This window comes from Muntiacus reevesi, chromosome 2 (genome assembly GCF_963930625.1).
Source record: "Muntiacus reevesi chromosome 2, mMunRee1.1, whole genome shotgun sequence".
Taxonomy (NCBI): Eukaryota; Metazoa; Chordata; class Mammalia; order Artiodactyla; family Cervidae; genus Muntiacus; species Muntiacus reevesi.
Genome location: NC_089250.1, coordinates 269,324,428 through 269,345,063, shown reverse-complemented (window position 1 = coordinate 269,345,063; position 20,636 = coordinate 269,324,428). Strand labels below are relative to the sequence as shown.

The window sequence follows — 20,636 nt, the reverse complement described above, 5'->3', positions numbered from 1 at the left end:
GTAGTGGAATTCTGGTTTTAAGAGGAGAGTGGCACTATTTGATACCACAGAACTTAAAGAATTACTACGAACCTAGAATGAAGAATATACAGGTCAAGAAGCAACAGTTAGAATCGTATATGGAACAGTTCACTGGTTGCAGATTGGGAAAGGAGTACATCAAAGCTGTACATGGCCACTCTGCTTATTTAATTTCTATGCAGAGTACATCATGCGAAATGCTGGGCTGGATTAATCACAACCTGGAATCAAGATTACCAGGAGAGACATCAACAACCTCAGATAGACAGATGATATCACTCTAATGGCAGAAATTGAAGAGGAACTAAAAAGGCTCTTGATGGGGGTGAAAGAGGAGAGTGAAAAAGCTGTCTTAAAACTCAACATTCAGAAAACTAAGATCATGGCATCCAGTCTCATCACGTCGTGGCAAATAGATAGGGGAAAAGTGGAAACAGTGACAGATTTAATGTTGGGAGGGGGCGGGGGCTGCAAAATTACTGCAGTGTAATTTCATGGTGACTGCAGCCATGAAATTAAAAGATGCTTGCCATAAATAAAAAAATAAAAGATGCTTGCCCTTTGAAAGAAAAGCTATGACAAAGGGAGCATATTAAAAAGCAGAGACATCACTTTGCCAACAAAGGTCCGTATAGTCAAAGCTATGGATTTTTCAATAGTCATGTATGGATGTGGTATTTGGAACATAAAGAAGGCTGAGCACCAGAGGTATGTGCACGCTTGTCTGTGGGCAGCATGGCGGCGGCGTCCAATGGCGAGAAGGAGAAGGAGCGCCAGGGCGGCGACTTAGGAGCTGCCGGCGGTAACAGCACAGGAGAGCAGCTGCTGTCAGCGCTGGAAGATCTGGAGGTCTTGTCGAGAGAACTTATAGAAATGCTGGCAGTTTCAAAAAACCAAAAGTTGCTACAGTCTGGAGAGGAGAACCAGGTCCTGGAGTTGTTAATTCACAGAGATGGGGAATTTCAGGAGCTAATGAAATTGGCACTTAATCAGGGAAAAATCCATCATGAAATGCAAGTTTTAGAAAAAGAAGTAGAAAAGAGAGACAGTGATATTCAGCAACTACAAAAACAGCTAAAGGAAGCAGAACAGTTACTGGCATCAGCTCTTTACCAAGCAAAAGAAAAACTCAAGTCAATAGAAAAAGCAAGAAAAGGTGCTATTTCCTCTGAAGAAATAATTAAGTATGCACATAGGATTAGTGCAAGTAATGCTGTGTGTGCCCCACTGACCTGGGCCCCAGGGGACCCACGGAGACCATACCCAACTGATTTGGAGATGAGAAGTGGATTACTGGGTCAGATGAACAATCCTTCCACTAATGGAGTAAATGGTCATCTCCCAGGGGACGCACTTGCAGCGGGCAGACTGCCAGATGTCCTTGCTCCGCAGTATCCCTGGCAGTCAAATGACATGGCGATAAACATGCTGCTACCAAACCACAGTCATGGCTTTCTGTTGGAACCTCCAGGGCACAACAAAGAAAACGAGGACGATGTAGAGGTTATGTCAACGGACTCCTCAAGCAGCAGCAGTGACTCTGATTGGAAACCGTAAGATGACAAGCACACAGAATTGAATACTATAGAAATCTGTTTCTTAACTGGTAAATGTGGAAAGATAGCCAGGTGATGTTGGCTGTGGAATTGTTCTGCCCATTAAAAATCATAGTGGACTTTTTTTTTTAAAGCCAAAAATTAGGTTTCAGTTCTAAACCACTAGGTTAACACTTAAAGAAAAATCACACTTCACTGTTGGGGTAAAGCTTTTTCAGTTTAATGGTGTCTTACCTTGTTCTGTTTCAATTGTGTTGGACTTGTGCATAGTACTGGAAATAAGATTTGAGGGAAATGACCCATGTACCTATCATTAGTAGGCCTCCTGCAGTTATTTAGAAAAGCATAAACAAGAGCAGCCGATCAGAGTGTACATTATATAACAGAAACCCTCATCTGAAAGTAAAGGCTATTATTTTTTGCCACAGGAAGAGGAGAAATCATCTTAATTTATACTCTTTATAATTATTGTATTTTTTGTAAATAAACTTATTTTTGTTTGTAAAAAAAAAGAAGAAGAAGAAGAAGGCTGAGCACCAAAGAATTCATGCCTTCAAACTGTGGTGCTGAAGAAGTCTCTTGAGAGTCCCTTAGTCAGCAAGGAGACCACACCACTAAATCCTAAAGAAATCAACCCTGAATATTCATTGGAAAGACTGATGCTGAAGCTCCGATACTTTGGTCACCTGATGCGAAGAGCCAATTCATTGGAAAAGACCCTGATGCTGGGAAAGATTGAGGGCAGGAGAAGGGAGTGGCAGAAGATGAGATGAATGAAGAGCAGTAGTGACTCAGAGGATATGAGTTTGAGCAAACTCTGGGAGTTGAAGAAGGCTAGGGAAGCCTGGCTTGCTGCATTCCACGGGATCGCAAAGAGTTGGACATGACTTAGCGACTGAACAACAAGGAGGCAGGTTACATCAAGAAAGAAGGTTAGTTTCCCCTGGAAAGCAGGGATCTAAACCTCTACTGGACAAAGCAGAAAATTCCAGGAGTCATTCTAGAATGAATGAGCCAACACCCTGAGGATACATAAGGGATTATGGAAGCAAGTTATCCTCACCCAAGCAGGCCAGATTCCCGTAGTTCTCTAACATCACGTCCCTGTACAATTCCCGCTGGCTGAGGTCCAGGCATTCCCACTCCTCTTGAGTGAAATCTATGGTCACATCCTGGAATGTCAGCAGCCCCTGAAATATAAAGGACATGAGCCATGTGGACCTGGGAAGATTTCCTAATGTGACCCAAGATGAAACCAGCAAGAGGAATGTTTTTGATTTAGGAGAATGTCTGGTGTTACACAAGAATATAATTTTTATACTACCATATTTTCCACTCTATTTCTAACCACAGGAAAAGAGAATGAGATATGATCCACAGACCGCTATAGAAACTATTCTGATCTGGAAGAGAAATTATAAAACAATCGCATCAACACTGACTTATTTATTTTTGAGAGTTGTACTCGTGTGACACAGGATAAACTGTCTATCAAGTAAAGCATGTTAGTCACTTAGTCATGCCTGATTCTTTCCGACCCCATGGACTGTAGCATGCCAGGCTTCTCTGTCCATGGGATTTTTCAGGCAAGAATACTGGAGTGAGTTGTCATTTCCTTCTCCAGGGAAATCTTCCCCACCAAGGGATCGGACCCCGGTCTCCCACATTGCAGGCAGATTCTTCACCATCTGAGCCACCAGGGAAGCCCCCTATCAAGGAACCAGGAGATTTTTTTAAAAAGCATGATGCTCTGATCTAAGAGTTCTGGAGTGGGGCCAACATGCCGCATTTTTAACAAGCTTATTTTCACTAGTAATGTTGTAAATTCTGACACATGAATGACCGTTCTGAATAGCAAAGAGGTAGACCATTAAGGTAAGAATTTATGCTTAACTTTGAATTTTAAGTGTTTTTCAAAATTGACAGGTCTGATACAATACTACCTATAGCACCAATAATCATTTGAACTATTTAGTATATACTATATGTCTTTCTAAAAGTTTTTACAGGGTCTTGAATGCATCACATAAATAATAGAAAATCAACAACATTGTTGTTCCACCGTTTTGCAAATATTTTGTCAAATATTCATTAAATGACAGATCTTGAATTTGCTTCAGTTTATGTGAACTAAAATTTAACTAGTAAAACACAAATACACAGAGACAACACTAAAGAAAGTGTATAGGAGTTTTATAGGGTCTTCCCTGGTAGTCTGAGCTCCCAAGTCAGGGGGCCGAGTTCAGACCCTTGTTAGAGAACTAGATCCCACACGCCACAGCTAAAGTGTGCCTGCTGCAACAAAGTCTCCCACATGGCTCCAAGATTCTGCAGGCTACGACCAAGACACAGCTCAGCCAAACATAAATATGTGTATTTTTTAAAAAGAACTTTATATAACTGGGGAGAATACCAAAACAAGAAAAAAAAATAATTTTAATATTTTCTTGCATACAGACATGTATTACAATGAGACTGTATACTTACTAAGAGTATTAAGGAAAAGCTAACATTCAGAACTAACATCACAGCATCCGGTCCCATCACTTCACGGCAAAGAGATGGGGAAAGAGTGGAAACAGTGGCAGACTTTCTTTTTGGGGGCTCCAAAATCACTGCAGATGCTGACTGCAGCCACAAAATTAAAAGACGCTTACTCCTTGGAAGGAAAGTTATGACCAACCTAGACAGCACATTAAAAAGCAGAAACATTACTCTGTCCACAAACGTCCGTCTAGTCAAGGCTATGGTTTTTCCAGTAGTCATGTATGGATGTGAGAGTTGGACTATAAAGAAAGCTGAGCACAGATGATTTGATGCTTTTGAACTGTGGTGTTGTAGAAGACTATTGAGAGTCCCTTGGAGTGCAAGGAGATGCAATCAGTCCATCCTAAAGGAAATCAGCCTGGATGTTCATTGGAAGGACTGATATTCAAGCTGAAACTCCAATATTTTGGCCATCTGATGTGAAAAACTGACTCATTTGAAAAGACCCTGATGTTGGGAAAGATTGAAGGCAGGAGGAGAAGGGGACGACAGAGGATGAGATGGTTTGATGGCATCACTGACTCAATGGACATGAGTTTGGGTAAACTCCAGGAGTTGGTGATGGACAGGGAGACCTGGAGTGCTGCGGTTCATGGGGTCGCAAGCAGTGAGACACGAATGAGCGACGGAACTGAAGTGATTCATGTTCAATTCAGTTCAGTTCAGTTCAGCTGAGTTCATTCATATTCTTGTCAATAAAATTGATATTCATGTCAATAAAATGAGTTCATGTTCAGTTCAGTTCAGTCATTTATATTCATGTCAATAAAATCGAGATTATTTTTAATGGGTTAAAATATATACGTCTACTTGTGGATGATATTCTTTGTATATTTTAAATACACTAGGAAGTAAACATATACAATGGTATAAGATAAATTAAAGCTCTTGGTTCTGAAACTTTAATTTCTTGGAAAACTATCATTTTGTTGAGTTGTACCTTAGCAATTCAACACAGGTGAAAACAGATTAGCACCAATATGATTGTTGCAAATATTTTCATTAAAAAATAAAAAAACATGAGTAAGAAGACTATGTCTGTGATATGAGCGTTGAGTGTACTGGAAACATCACACTTGGGCTTCAGTGATGAAAACTCCCACTCCCAAAACCCAGTATCGATCATCAACACAGTGAGTGTTCATTTTCCAAAGCAAAGAGAAACCAAGAAGATATGGAGTTTCTCCATTAACTGTGAGGGTTTTCACATGATCCTCATTCCATTTTCCACAGCCTTGTTTACAGACAGAGGGAAACAAAATGATCTTTATAGCCTGATAATCTCAGAGAAATCACCAGAGCCAGTGGACATCATCTGTCATGGTGTAAATGGATCACACGGAAGATGCACTATCAGAACCTGGGCATTTTGGAAAAAAACAAGGAAATGATAACTTGAACCTAACATTATCCTAACAATGTTGTCAAGCGAGTGTATGTTCCTTGGTTCTTTTCACAACAAAAATTTGGAGTGACGGACATTAAAGACCCTTGACGGGTCATAGCTCTTGGAGGACAGGACGTGTTATAGCTCTTAAATAAATCAGTGTTAGAGCTCTATTTATTTAGATAATAACCGAAAAACCCATCTTTGAGTTGTGAGGCCATGTAGATCCCAAGACACGAAGAGAAGATAGCCCCATCGTGAGGGGGAGAGATAGAAAGAAGGAAGAGGGCTTTGGCTCCTCTTTTTATAGGTTTCTCTGCCCCTGGGTCTGTCTTATGTAAATTGGGACTAGGCAGGCGGGTAGTTTGTTTTACCTGAGGTTCTCACTCCAGTCCTCGGACCTTTCTTTGTTCTGTTTTCGCGGGCTTTCCCTTCCAGGTCTTTTAGCCACCGCCATTTTGTACTTTTTCCCTATTCTACCTACCAAACAATGTGTTTAACTACTAAGTCTTAGCATTACAGAGGTCAGTATCTCCTAGTTTTCTTTTTATTTCTGAGCATTTTCTGAAAAATTCTGGATCACTGAGTTTATTCAATATATAAGGGCATTTTCTAACTCCTAAAGAGCTGAAATTGCATCCCCATGGAAACTCATCATGGCATTTCCCCTAGTTCCCTAAGATCCCAACACCGAACCACATCCCAGTCGGAATCTCGGATACCAGTGCCTCTTCATGTTTCTTTCTCACAAAGGGAATACATTCACCAGTTGAAAGTCGCTAATTCATGCTGAGAATTCATCATGCTCCGTAGAAAGCCAGGTTACAGACAAGGGACACAAGATTCTGGGACATAAGGGAGAAGTGGTCTAAAGAGCCAGGCTTCACTATGATAAGAAGAAAAGGAAAAAAATAAAGAAGTTGATAACAAACACCCAGACAGAAAAGTTAGAAGCAGTCGACTAAAGGTTTGCAGGTTCTCAGTCCAGACATTTCAGGAAGAAAAGCAGACACAGCCCCAGACCCGAGACAGGACACGTACCTGAGAAGCTGCCATTTCCTCCTCTTCTTCCTCCTGCTCTGCGTCTTCTCTGGGGATGTTACGTCGCAAACTCACATCTCCATCTTGAGAAAATACCTTCAAAGGCATCCATGCAGCTGTTCAACCTGCAACTGCTGTAGGGAAAGAGAAGAAATAGTTTTCCTGTTTCCCTCACCCTTTTCTGAGCTCCTTTCGACTTTCTGTGTTCCCTATCTGTAGTGGGGAATCAAGACTAACCTGATAATGCTAATCACATCCTGATGCTCTACACTATTTGCAGATCATCCGTGCTAGTTCTTCCTTTTCGAGTTACAGAGAACAGTTCACAAGAGACAGTGGACCCTCCTTCCTGGCTAGCTGACCCAACCTTGAGGGTTGTGAAAAAAACGCAAGAGGAAGACCTGCATTCAGACCCCTGAGGGGAAACCTCACACCTGAGACCTCAGGAAGGGAGGTTTTAGGGAGGGAACTTTTAGAAACAAAGAAGGTCAACCTGATTCCCTGGGGAGGGGCTCTTTCTAGGATGGGTGTGGTGGTCCACAGCCTGCCTGTACCCTTGGGGGCTGGGAGGGGAGAGGTGAATGTTTGGTGGGAATCACCTGGGGGTCTTGGTTTCCTGCCAGGCTTTATTTGCAGAATTCTTCACAAAGATTTCCCCTGTCCTTAGTTTTTTTCAACCCCTCTGCAGCCTGGGGACACAGATTTTCACAAAATGATTTGCTTTGTGACCACCTCTCTGCAGGCGTGGCACCTCCAGCTTCAGAGACCAGGAGCCTGGAGGCACCTCCATCCCTGCTTTCTTGGAAAAGAAACCAGGGGCAGCAGGAGGTCTGGCGTGCTGCAGTCCAGGGCAACTGAGCAACTAAACTGAACTGAGCTGTGCAGGACACGCTAGGTTCACAGTGCGTATGGGCGAAGCCAAAAGCCTCTGAAAAGGATGCCCTTAAATGCTATCTGATGACCAACCAAGGAAGTAATGATCGGTGTTGTCATAAGTTACATCACACATGAGTTAACACCTGAGAATGTTGCTGCTCTCCTTCCTGTGTGTGTTTTTCTAGGTTTTATGAATCAACTGCTACAGTTCGTTGTCTGCTCCATTCAGAGAGCTCTATTTTCCCACATCTTTAAAGTATAATGACCAAGGAAAAATTAGAGATAGAAGCATATTCATCTTTCTCATATTATGTATTTTAAAAAATATTCAGTCTGCATTCACTAGTACCAAGTGTGTACAAGATTTAGTTTCACAGCAGAACTGAGAATAAAATATAGACATTTCCCATATACCTCTTGTTGCTACATGTGGACAATTTCCCTACTTAGCTTTCCCCACCAGAGTGATCATTTGTTACCAGTGATGAATCTACATGGGCAGTAAATAGATCAACTCTCTGGTTTGCCCCTGTGTTCCTCCTTTAGGAATGTGCACTCCATACCTCCTGATAAATGTTTAATAACATGTGTCCATCATGACAGTTTAACACAAATTACTTCATTTGTGTTAATGAAAGTTCTCTAGACTTAGGATATTCATAGTCCCTCCTTTGAAACCCAGAGTAATCATGGACCTGTTTAATCTCTTCTATATTTCTTACTAGATTCCCAGGTGACTGAGTGGTAAGGAATCTGCCTGCCGATACAGGACATCCACGTGATGCGGGTTCAATCCTTGGGTCAGGAAGTTCCCCTGGAGTAAGAGATGGCAACCCACTCCAGTATCCTTTCCTAGGAAATCTATGGACAGAGCTGAGCCTGGCAGGCTACAGCCCCTGGGATCACAAATACTCAGACACAACTGAGCACACATAAGAACATTTACCTACACCAAAATGTTATATTATAAAAATCCTACTTTTTGTAGCATTTTCAAGTGGGCTTCTTTCACTTAGTAATGAAGGGGGAAACAGACAGAGCTGGCCTCCGTCTTAGGCCAGGCTATGATCATTAATCTACACGCATGGTCACCCTCCCAGTGGACTCTGAACTTTGTGCCCCGGCGTCTATAGAAATGGCATACCAATGGAAAATCAGATCCCACCCGGCACCCCCCATAAAAAAGCCTCAGGAATTGTCCTAGGACTCTATTGCCAAAACGAATATGTTAATTATCTCTGCAACAGAACAAAGTGGTCAATTCCATTCTGTTTATTGGGATATGACTACAGGCTTGTTGATAAATATCCACTGTTTATTTAGTCCTGTGACACATGAATCATGGGTTAACTTTGACCATATCTCTCTTTTACCTTGTCCAGACTAGTTTCAAGGAATCTGGGGGGGGTGAGATTGAGCAAGTACACTTCGGGTATATAAAGTTTTCACAAAAAGTGTTCAGGGTCCTTGGCTAAGAGGAGACTCTGCCTTGGCCCCGCCAGTGTAATAAACTGCACTCCACTATCTGCATTGTCCTTCTGAGTCAGTTTGTTCCCCAGAACGCGTGGCTACAACAGTAAAATGCATAGAATAACTGTCAATGTATTTTATGCCTTGAAAGCTTAATATGCAAAACCTTAAGAACTACCTCTGTGCCTATATTCCTGCTCAGTAAATAAGTTCATCAATACCATTTTTTAAATTCCATACAGATCTGTTAAGACAATATTTGCACAAATATAGAGATCAGACGTGGACACAGCAGGAGAAGAAGAGGGGGACCAACTGAAAGGGTACCATTGACATATATACACCACCATGGGTAAAACGTTGGAGAAGACTCTTGAGAGTCCCTTGGACTGCAAGGAGATCCAATCAGTCCATCCTAAAGCAAATCAGTCCTGATATTCATTGGAAGGACTGATGTTGAAGCTGAAAGTTCAATACTTAGGCCATCTGCTGTGAAGAAGTGACTCATTTGAAGAGACCCTGACTCTGGGAAAGATTGAAAGGGGGAGAAGATGGGGCCGACAGAGGACGAGGAGGTTGGATGGCATCACTGACTCAATGGACATGAGTTTGAGCAAGCTCCAGGAGTTGGTATTCGACAGGGAGACCTGGCATGCAGCACTCCATGGGGTCACAAAGAGTCAGACACGACTGAGCAACTGAACTGATGGTGAAAATAGTTAGCTGGTGGGAAGCTGCTGTTTACCACAGGAGCTCAGCTTGGTGCTCTGTGCTGAGGAGAGGGGTGAAACGGAGACCACGGGAGGGAGGGCCAAGAGGGAGAAGATTTATGCATACTCACGGCTGACTGACGATGTCATACAGCACAAACTAGCAGAACATTGTAAAGCAATTATGTTCCAATAAATAAATAAATAAATGAATATGTCTCAAAAGGAAAAAAAGCTAAGCAGACTGGTCACCGGCGGTGGGAACCCGTCTGACCCTGCGGGGACAAGGGCCGCACCCCTGGCCCAGGAATCCCCCACGTGCTGTGGGGAGACTGAGCCTGTGCCCCACAGCTGCTGAGGCCGGGCGGGCAGCTTGCTCTTTCCATGGGCAGGAGGCAAAGAAAGATGCTCACCAGCGCTGAACAATAAGGAATGCAGAGCAAAGCTACAGGGATGCATCAGCGCATGCCAGTCAGAACAATGAGCAAAAAGCCCACTAATAATACCATAAACGCTGAAGGGGCTTGGAGATCAGGGAACCTCCTACATGGCTGGAGGGAATGTAAGCTGGTGCAGTCACGTGGGTGGACCGTGTGGAAGTTCCTTAAAAACATAACCTCCTGACATTTAAGGAAATGAATTCCATGAAAAGTAGACAAAACAGATTATTCGACAAAATGACAAGTTTTACAGTTTTTAATAAATCATCTGCAATTCTGAAATGACCAGTTTTGATCTAGCATTTCTAAATTCTCTAAGTTAAATGTGTAAGAATACACATACACTCACAGATTCCTTCTTGGTTTTCTCACTACTAACATGCTTACATTCAGATATTTATATCTTGTAATCAATGTGTGTTATATAAATTATATTATATATGTATCTTCAGATATTTATATATTGCATTCAAAGTATGCCAAAGCCATGATAAAACAGTTCCTTTAAGCCTTACAAGACACATGTGCTAAGAATGATACAGGGTAAGATTTGATAAATCTTGGCTCAGAATTTTCCCATCATGGCTTCTGATTATTCTTTTTGTGACTTTGTTAAACTTACATTTGCTTAAATGAGCCCCTGAAAAGTTTTAGCTAATAGAAGAACAAAGGATAATTGCAGCAGGTGAGTTTATCACTGTAGGTCCTCAGAGAACTCACAGGAAGCCTGGAGGGCCCCTGAAGAAGGTCAAGGCTAGAACCAGGCAGAGAAAATTCCACTACTTGGGGTTCAGACCTGACCCTGGGTGAAGTGCTGTGGGTCCCACAGGCTGAGTGTGGAGGGATCCATTCAAACAAAGACGAGGAGGATTTTGGTGAGCTCAGAGGGTGTCACTGAAGGGGGGCCTTTGCAGTAGACCCTGGGGTTCAGCAAGACTGCTGGTCCCAAGGCAGGGGTCATCTAGTGCAGGTGCTCACAGGACTGGCTGGTATGAGTTCAAAGACCTGCAGGCTGCCTGCTCCCCAGACAGACGCTGAAGCAGCAACAGCATGGAGCAGTTCAGGGCAACTCTCAACAGTACTCTCTATGATCCTTCTTACTGGAACCACCACGATGTCCAAGTAGATAAAAATCGGAGAGGAGATACAACGTAGAAATGGTGGGAAATATATGAAGTTATGAGAGGTTTAATGGCAGTAAGGAATTAATTTCTACAGATGACATCCCCCTGTGCTACAAATAATTTATAATTACCTTACCTTTCCTGCAACCTTAAATAGGTGGGAGAGGTTAATGCTGGTGGTGCGTTAACCCTTCATTCATTCCACATCAATTGTAACACTGAAAAACCATTCACTTTTATTATTTAAGGTACATTGATTTTACACAGATGGAATAAAACCTTTTACAATTCTTGTTTGATCCTTGATTAAAATACAAATTACAAGCTTCTAAAAACTTTCCTCTTTCTCTGATGAAATGATCTGTGAATGTGATTTATATGGTTTACAAAATGGAGGCTAATTTAGTAAACATGGATGGATATTAATTATATTAATATGACTTTTCCAGAAAGAGTATTCTATACTTACATCAGATAGAAGAGAAGGTGTCCTTACTTCAAGCCTGCCAGATAATATGCATGATTTCTCTATGTTGATGTTATAAAAATACCTTCGATTTTCATGAACTATCCTTCTTTTTATGCTTAAAGAGCAAGTGACATAATTATTGAAAACTTAGAGCAAACTTCTTAGTTTGAATTATTCCCTGAACACTTACATCATGGTTACCACAGAGGTGTTTGACATCAGTGACAAATACCTCCATTCAGATATTTAGTGTGCATATAACATGACTGTGCTCTTAATCTTATAAATTGGAGAATAAATGTAAATGATTCTCACGTAATATAGAAGAGCTTCTCTTACCATTGGGCAACAACCATCAAAAACATAAGTTCATATATACAGTAGAAATAAATCACATCATGTAGTAATTTGAGAGTTGAAATACATTTGTTTTTGTTCCTTAATAATCTGAAATAACGTTAACATAAACAAGGATACATTGATAATAATTATACCTCTGCAAATATCCACCCCTTCATCTTGTGATCCATACTAACATATCAATTTTGTATGTGTTTTACATATGGAATACTTGCTACAGTGTTTCTACTGAGAGTAATTCAACAAAAGTGGTACTAATGACACGCTTTCTAGTATGAATTCTCTGATATTGAGTTACTTTTGATGTTTTATTAAGCAGTTTTCTACATTTTTTTTCATTTCATTCATGTATCTTTTCAAAGAAAACACTTGTTTTTTTTCAAAATTGTATATTTGGGACCAAATTTTTCTTATCACTGATTCATTTCTAGGGTTTCTCTGCAGTATGTCTTCTCTGATTGTGAATGAGGTGACGGCTGTGATGAAATCCTTTGCCACATTCCTTACATTTCTAACATTTATATGCAGTATGATCTCTCTGATGTCGAGAAAGACCTGAACTCTGCAAAAAGGCTTTGCCAGAGTCTGTACATTTATAAGGTCTTTCCCCGGTATGGATTTGCTGATGTTGAGTGAAATTTGAACTCTGCTTAAAAGCCTTGCCACATGCTGTATATTTATAAGGTCTCTCCCCAGTATGGATTCGCTGATGTCGAGTAAGACAAGAATAACGGATAAAGGCTTTGCCAGATGTTGTACATTTATAAGGTCTCTTCCCAGTATGGATTTGGTGATGTTCAGTAACGTTGAACGCTGCTTAAAAGCCTTGCCACATGCTGTACATTTATAAGGTCTCTCCCCAGTATGGATTCGTTTATGTCGAGTAAGAAGTGAGTAATTAATAAAGGCTTTGGCACATTTTGTACATGTATAAGATCTCTCCCCAGTATGAATTCGTTGATGCTGAGTTAAAGTTGAACTCTGCTTAAAAGCCTTGCCACATTCTGTACATTCATAAGGTCTCTCCCCAGTATGGATTCGCTGATGTTCAGTTAAAGCTGAACTTTGCATAAAAGCCTTGCCACATGCTGTACATTTATAAGGTCTCTACCTAGTATGAATTTGCTGATGTTGAGTAACACATGAACAGCAGAAAAAGACTTTGTTACATTCCGTACATTTGTATGGTTTCTACCCAGCATGGATTCCCAGGTGTTCAGTTAAATATGAACTCTGATTAAAGGTTTGGCCACATGCTGTACATTTGAAATGTTTCCTTCCTGCATGGATTTTCCTATGTCTACTTACAATTGGTGAGTTACTAAAGACTTTTCCACAGGTATTTCACTTGCAATGTTTCTGCTTAGTCTGAATATTCTGCTGTTGAATAAGTTTTGAAAACTGGTTAACAACTTTACCATAATCATAACAATTATAAGCCTTCTCTCCAATATCCATACTCTTATAAGTATTAATAGTAACATTTGAGCTTTGATAAAAAATATTCTTACACTTATTATGCTCAGAATTGTTGTCTGAAGATTGATGTCCCTGTTATTTCACGAGATATGAGTCTTGGTCAACATTATGGCCAGTTTCATTGCATGAAGAGCTTCTCATTCCATCATGTATACTCTCGTAATTATTGGGGGTAGAGCTCCTGCTTAAGGCATTCCTCATTTTGTTACACTTGGAAAGCTGTTCCACACTAATTATACCTCCATATCTATTGAATAATGATGGTTGTATAAGGTGTCTCCCATTATTATCACCATTACAGATGTTGGAACAAGGAGAAAAGAGTTGTTGGTTGAAGAACAAGAAATCCTTGTTAAAGGATCCCTCAAATTGATTGTATTGGGAATTTCCCCCTCATTTTTCAGTTTCTGGTCTCCAGACATGTTTGAATGTATATTTAATAGACACCTATGCTCAGAGTATAGGTTTGAATGAATATTTGCAGCAGAGACTAGATGACTTTCCAGATTTTCCACATTTCCCTTCAGAGAACATGTATGTTTCAAGAGATGATGTGGGTCATTGCTGACAAATATACCCTTAACTGCAGATGTTGATGACTGAAATTGGTCATCTGAAATTGGTTTTTCCTGATTTGATTCACATCCTTGATTTCTTTTTTTTTGTTTGTTTGTTTCACATCCTTGATTTCTTTTGGCGGTAAAGTTTACTTTATGGGAAACTGAACCAACTTGGTTGTGTCCACCATAACATGCTCTCCGCTCTTTATATGCCGTCATATATATCCAGTCTTTGCTTAAATGTACATTTCCAAGGTGAAATTTTTCATAAATTTCTATCCTTGCTGTTGGGAGTTAATCTTCTAAGCCTGGATTTTGGGTCCTCACACCTTGGGTGTCGGGAGAAGACACAGCTGAAAAATACCAAATAATAAGTTATTCTACCTACTATTCTTGGGGAATATAGTCTACAACTTACATAAAATTGGCATACACTTGGCTAGATGAAGCCTAAAACCGAGATAGAAGGAGGCAAGATGGCAGAGGATTTGGAAGACGTGAAGTTGATCTCTCTCCACCAAAGCATCAAGAATACATCTTGAAGTGGAAAACTTCTCACAGAGCACTGCGGATCATGGGCAGAGGAACTTGGACACCTGAAAGGACAAGACAGATTCCTGTAGAGACTGGTGGGACAAGAGAGTGATGGAGGAAATGGAAGAGGGGGATCTGAAGTGAGGAGAGGTCTCCACATCCAGGGAAGTCCCTCACTGGGGGGAGCTCAGTTGGGACAGAAGGGGAGCCTCGTTCTCTGTGGGAAGAGAACACGGCAACCAGCGTGCAGGACAGAGTGAGACCTGTATGCAGGGAACTGATCCCTGCCCTGCCCACCCAGCCTAGAGGGTGTCGTCCACTGCAGACAAGGGCTGGGTGCTGGAACGTGGGGTTTGGAGAGCAGACCCAGGCAAAGGACTGTGGTTGGCCGTGAGGAGACATCCTGAGTGGACGGGAGGGAGGGAGGAGCTCTGCAAATGGGATGCTTGTGGAGGAAGCCTGAACCACCGGAGAAGCAGAGCAGTGCTGTTGAGTGATGCCTGAAGGGAAGAACCTCCTTGCAGCCTCTCTGCAACTCTGCCTGTCCCTGCCGCTCCAGGCACTAGGAATGGCTCCCAAGTGGGGGGTGATCTCACGATCCCCACAGCTGCTCTCTCCTCCCCAGCCTCCTCCCCACCAGGGTAGACTCATGGGCTCCAGGGGCACATTCAGAACACACGCCTGTGGGTGGTCCCAATGTACAGGTGGTGCTGAAACCACAGCTGAGCCCCAAGGCCCTGCCACTAAGCAAGAAAAGCTGAGATCTCTCCTTGCATCTGTACAAACCATGGTGTTACACCCCACAACTGGCTTGGTAAACTGAGCCCCAACAGAACATTTGGATGGAAATGAGGCTCTGGCAGCCAAGGCCAGTCTGGCTTTAGCAACTGTAGACTTTGTAAGCCCGCACATGAGGCATTTGGGCCAGGTCACAGTCTTCATTGCCCCCATAGCACCGCAGCAGGTCCACCTCCATAATGAATGTGCACCTGGGATACGTCTACAGTGGATCTCTGCAGGTGACCTGGTGAAAACAACATCTGAGAGACACCAGGGTCAAGTGCCAGCATACCCATGGTTCAGTTGGGGCCAAGTTCAATGCCAACACAGGGTCACATGAGAGCTCGCACAGCACATGAATGATGACACGCAGAGCACTCTGCGAGGAGAACATCCCCAGAGGAGCAACACTCCGTGGCTTTCCTCCCAATGGGTGTGCTCCAGTCCCACTAGATCAGAAGCACCACAGACCAGAGCAGAGCTAATTTCAGATCTCCTGCCTCTGCTCCACCAAACAGGAAGCCGACCCCGCCACAGAGAGTGACAGCCACAGAAGAAAGGCGAAGCGGACCTCAAGATCCGGGCAGGCTCTGGTCACAATAATAACAATAAACCCCCTCTCAAATGGATAAAGGCACAAGTCTCTGGACCACCTCACCCACCAGGGTGCAGTCACCAGAACAAGAGGAACTAGGATCTGCAGCCTGCAGAACAGAGACCACAAACACAGAACATTGGACAAGATGAGATGACAAAGGAGTTTGGTGCAGAGGAGAAGTCAAGATAGAAACCTACAGGAACAATGAAGCGAGGAGAAATTCAGCAGTGTAATGATTAATTTTTGCTTTAAGTAATCAAATTTACAAACAAAATGTTTTCACAAATGTTAATGCCTACTAATTATTTAACCCACTTACCACTCACGTTATCCGAGCATGTTCTAATAGAGTCTAAAATCGTAAATGATATCGACTTAGAACTAATCAGAAATAGATGGCATAAACGATAATGTCCTGAGATGTCTCATAACAAACAAGATAGATTTAATAAGGTAAGTGTTCTTAACAAGCAAAATGAGAAGTGAGACTTGAAAAATATGGTGAGAACACAGGGAACTCTACTCAACGCTCTGTGGTGACCTAGATGGGAAGGAAATCTACTCAAGCAGGGAAATGTGTATATGTATCACTTATTCCTTCTGTACAGCAAAACTCACATAACATTGTAAAATAGCATTATTGGAACAGAAAAATTTCTTCTTAAACATTTCTCTATATAATCTATAACCTTAATAGTGAAGAAGAATAAGAGAAAAGCACTGTGGGAAATATTCTAAACTCTGACGTCAATAATTTGTTTAAAAACTCTGTGAGTTAAATAAATATATTAAAGTATTTTAGCATTAATGAATTGGGTAAATGCCGGACCAGCCGGGAGATTTCAGCGAGCAACACAACGCGTTCCTTTAGGCTAAGAAATAAAGACACAGGACAGATGGGGTCGAGAGGATCGCTGCAGTCAACGATGCTCCTTTATTTCTCTAAGCTTCATTTATACTTAAACCAAGAAGGAGGCATCCCAAAGAAAATTCTTCCTCATGTACATCATCTTTAAGATAACAATCACTAGAACTCTCACTAGGCGCCAGAGCACAGGAATGGCATCCTGATTTATATTAGGGGTAATCGTAAAAAGGCTATCTGTCTGCGTCTTGTGTGCATTCAAGGCTTACTATTTTTCTCTTTAACTTTGGATAGTAAATTCCAGAGGGGTGGCGGGACAGAGAGCTATGTCCTTGAAGGGACCCTTGATAATCAATCAAGGCAGCTCCCAGAGTCAGCTCTTTCAAGCCGCTCCCCGCAGGTAAATATACTTAACGTATTTAATGTTAGATCATATAAAAAAAAGAAACTTTCACATAAAATTCAGATTTACATTTTCTCATTTTAGTGAGGTGTCTTATGCAGTGAAGAAAGAATTTGAGTATGAAATTTTTACGGTCATATGTATAGTTTCCAGTGGACTGGAAATTATATGGTAGAAAACAAAAAACATCTGTACCCAGTATTCCTACAAGTTTGGCAATTTTTTTACAGCTCCACCCACACACTTCTGACTAGGTACAGAATCAGCACTTTTAAAAGGGCTTAATATAGTTACGCAGAAATATGCACAGATTTTCTAAAACCTCCCCACAATGAGAGAGTTATCAGGTCATGCAGGTTGTTCCAGGCCAAGACAAGTATTTTGGTTCTAACTGTGAATGTGAAAATTAATCACTGGAGAAAAATACAAATGATTAAAAGAATCAGGAATGGGTCAGGAGATGATGCGCTATGTTGTGACAGAAATAAACCTAGCCTAATCAAAATCATCTACACTAAAACAGATCTTCTCAAACCACACGACAAAGTATGACTTCCTCCCCAATGCTTGTCCCTCTCACCTCAGTTATTTGCTTCATCCATAGACACATACCTGGGTGTATGGCTGTCTCCATTCTCCTTACATCCCAGGGATCCTTCATTTGCTCCAGAAACTTGACCAGGTCTGGCTTAGAGACCACAAGACCTGTTCATCAGAAAAAGAAATATGTGTTTTCTGAGATATTCATCAATTTCCAATCCAATATGTGTTCAGGTGAGAGAGAAGTCAAGGTAGAAAGTTAAAACAGCATTAAGAAAAATGATTTCACCAAATAGTTTATTGGAAGAATCTTTAAAAGACAAATGCATCAAAATCAGATTCTGATATTATGCTCAAGTACTACTAAGGCAAAAGCAGGTAGTGAAATTCCAGTTTTAAGAAGAGAGTGGCACTATTTGATACCACAGAATTTACAGAATTACCACGTACCTAGAATGAAAAATATGCAGGTCAAGAAGCAACAGCTAGAATCGTACATGGAACAGTTCACTGGTTGCAGATTGGGAAAGGAGTACATCAAGACTGTACATGGCCACCCTGCTTATTTAATTTCTATGCAGAGTACATAATGCAAAATGCTGGGCTGGATGAATCACAACCTGGAATCAAGATTACCAGGAGAGATATCAACAATCTCAGATAGACAGATGATATCACTCTAATGGCAGAAATTGAAGAGGAACTAAAGGGCTCTTGATGGGGGTGAAAGAGGAGAGTGAAAAAGCTGGCTTAAAACTCAACATTCAGAAAACTAAGATCATGGCATCCAGTCTCATCACTTCATGGCAAATAGATAGGGGAAAAGTGGAAAAAGTGACAGATTTATTTTGGGAGGGGGGGCTCCAAAATTACTGCAGATGGTGACTGCAGCCATGAAATTAAAAGATGCTTGCCCTTTGGAAGAAAAGCTATGACAAAGACAGCATATTAAAAAGCAGAGTCATCACTTTGCCAACAAAGGTCTGTATAGTCAAAGCTGTGGTTTTTCGATAGTCATGTATGGATGTGATATTTGGAACATAAAGAAGGCTGAGCACCAAAGAATTGATGCCTTCGAACTGTGGTGCTGGAGAAGACTCTTGAGAGTCCCTTGGTCAGCAAGGAGATCACACCAGTCAATCCTAAAGAAATCAACCCTGAATATTCATTGGAAGGACTGATGCTGGAGCTCCGATACTTCGGCCACTTGATGCGAAGAGCCAATTCATTGGAAAAGACCCTGATGCTGGGAAAGATTGAGGGCAGGAGAAGGAAGCGGCAGAAGATGAGCTGGTTGAAGAGCTGTATTGACTCAATGGATATGAATGTGAGCAAACTCTGGGAGTTAGAGAAGGCTAGGGAAGCCTGGCTTGCTGCATTCCAGGGGATTGCAAAGAGCTGGACATGACTTAGCGACTGAACAACAAGGAGGCAGGTTGAATTTAGAAAGAAGGTTAGATTTATAATGACTCATAATGAAGTCTTTCTTGTAAATGTCACAAACACCCATTTTCCCCTGGAAAGTAAGGATGTTAACCTCTACTGGACAAAGCAGAAAATTCCAGGAGACATTCTAGAATGAATAAACCAAAACCCTGAGGATACATAAGGGATTCTGGAAGCAAGTTATCCTCACCCAAGCAGGTCAATTTCCCGTGGTTCTCTAACATCACGTCCCTGTACAATTCCCGCTGACCGAGGTCCAGGCATTCCCACTCCTCTTGAGTGAAATCTACAGTCACATCCTGGAATGTCAGCAGCCCCTGAAATATAAAGGACATGAGCCATGTGGACCTAGGAAGATTTCCTAATGTGATCCAAGATGAAACCAGCAAGAGAAATGGTTTTGATTTTGGAAAATGTCTGGTGTTACACAAGAATATAATTTTTATACTACCATTTTTTCCACTCTATTTCTAACCACAGGAAAAGAGAATGAGATATGATCCACAGACCACTATAGAAACTATTCTGATCTGGAAGAGAAATTATAAAACAATCACATCAACACTGACTTATCTATTTTTGAGAGTTGTACTCGTGTGACACAGGATAAACTGTCTATCAAGGAAAGCATGTTAGTCACTCAGTCATGTCTGATTCTTTCTGACCCCATGGACTGTAGCATGCCAGGCTTCTCTGTCCATAGGATTTTTCAGGCAAGAATACTAGAGTGAGTTGCCATTTCCTTCTCCAGGGGAATCTTCCCCACTAAGGGATCGGACCCAAGTCTCCCACATTGCAAGCAGATTCTTCACCATCTGAGCCACCAGGGAAGCCCCCTATCAAGGAAACAGGAAATATTTTTAAAAATCATGCTCTGATCTAAGAATTCTTGAGTCGGGCCAATGTTCCGCATTTTTAACAAGCTTATTTTAACTAGTAATGTTGAAAATTCTGATACATGAATGACCGTTCAGAATAGCAAAGAGGTAGACCACTAAAATTAGAATTTATACTTAACTTTGAAGTTTAAGTGTTTTACAAAATTGACAGGTCTGATAGAATAGTACCGATAGCAGAAATAGTCCTTTGAACAAATTAGTATATACTATATGTCCTTCTAAATGTTTTTACAGGGTCTTGAATGCATCACATAAATAGTATGAAATCAACAACACTGTTGTTCCACCGTTTTGCAAATATTTTGACAAACATTCATTAAATGACAGATCTTGAATTTGCTTCAGTTTATGTGAACTAAAATTTAACTAGTAAAACACAAATACACAGAGACAACACTAAAGAAAGTGTATACGAGTTTTTATAGAGTCTTCCCTGGTAGTCTGAGCTCCCAAGTCAGGGGGCCGGGTTCAGACCCTTGTTAGAGAACTAGATCCCACACGCCACAGCTAAAGTGTGCCTGCTGCAACAAA

At 41.4% G+C, this 20,636-nt stretch overlaps 1 protein-coding gene and 2 pseudogenes across 1 annotated transcript in view; 2 read left to right on the top strand and 1 right to left on the bottom strand.

Moving 5' to 3' along the window:
- LOC136161629 (small ribosomal subunit protein uS14-like) overlaps window positions 1–20,636 on the top strand; it is a 539,148-nt gene that overhangs the window by 483,397 nt on the left and 35,115 nt on the right. The window lies entirely within an intron of this gene.
- LOC136157545 (mediator of RNA polymerase II transcription subunit 4 pseudogene) lies at window positions 741–1,578 on the top strand (annotated as a pseudogene).
- Window positions 12,429–19,541, bottom strand: LOC136157543 (zinc finger protein 724-like; annotated as a pseudogene).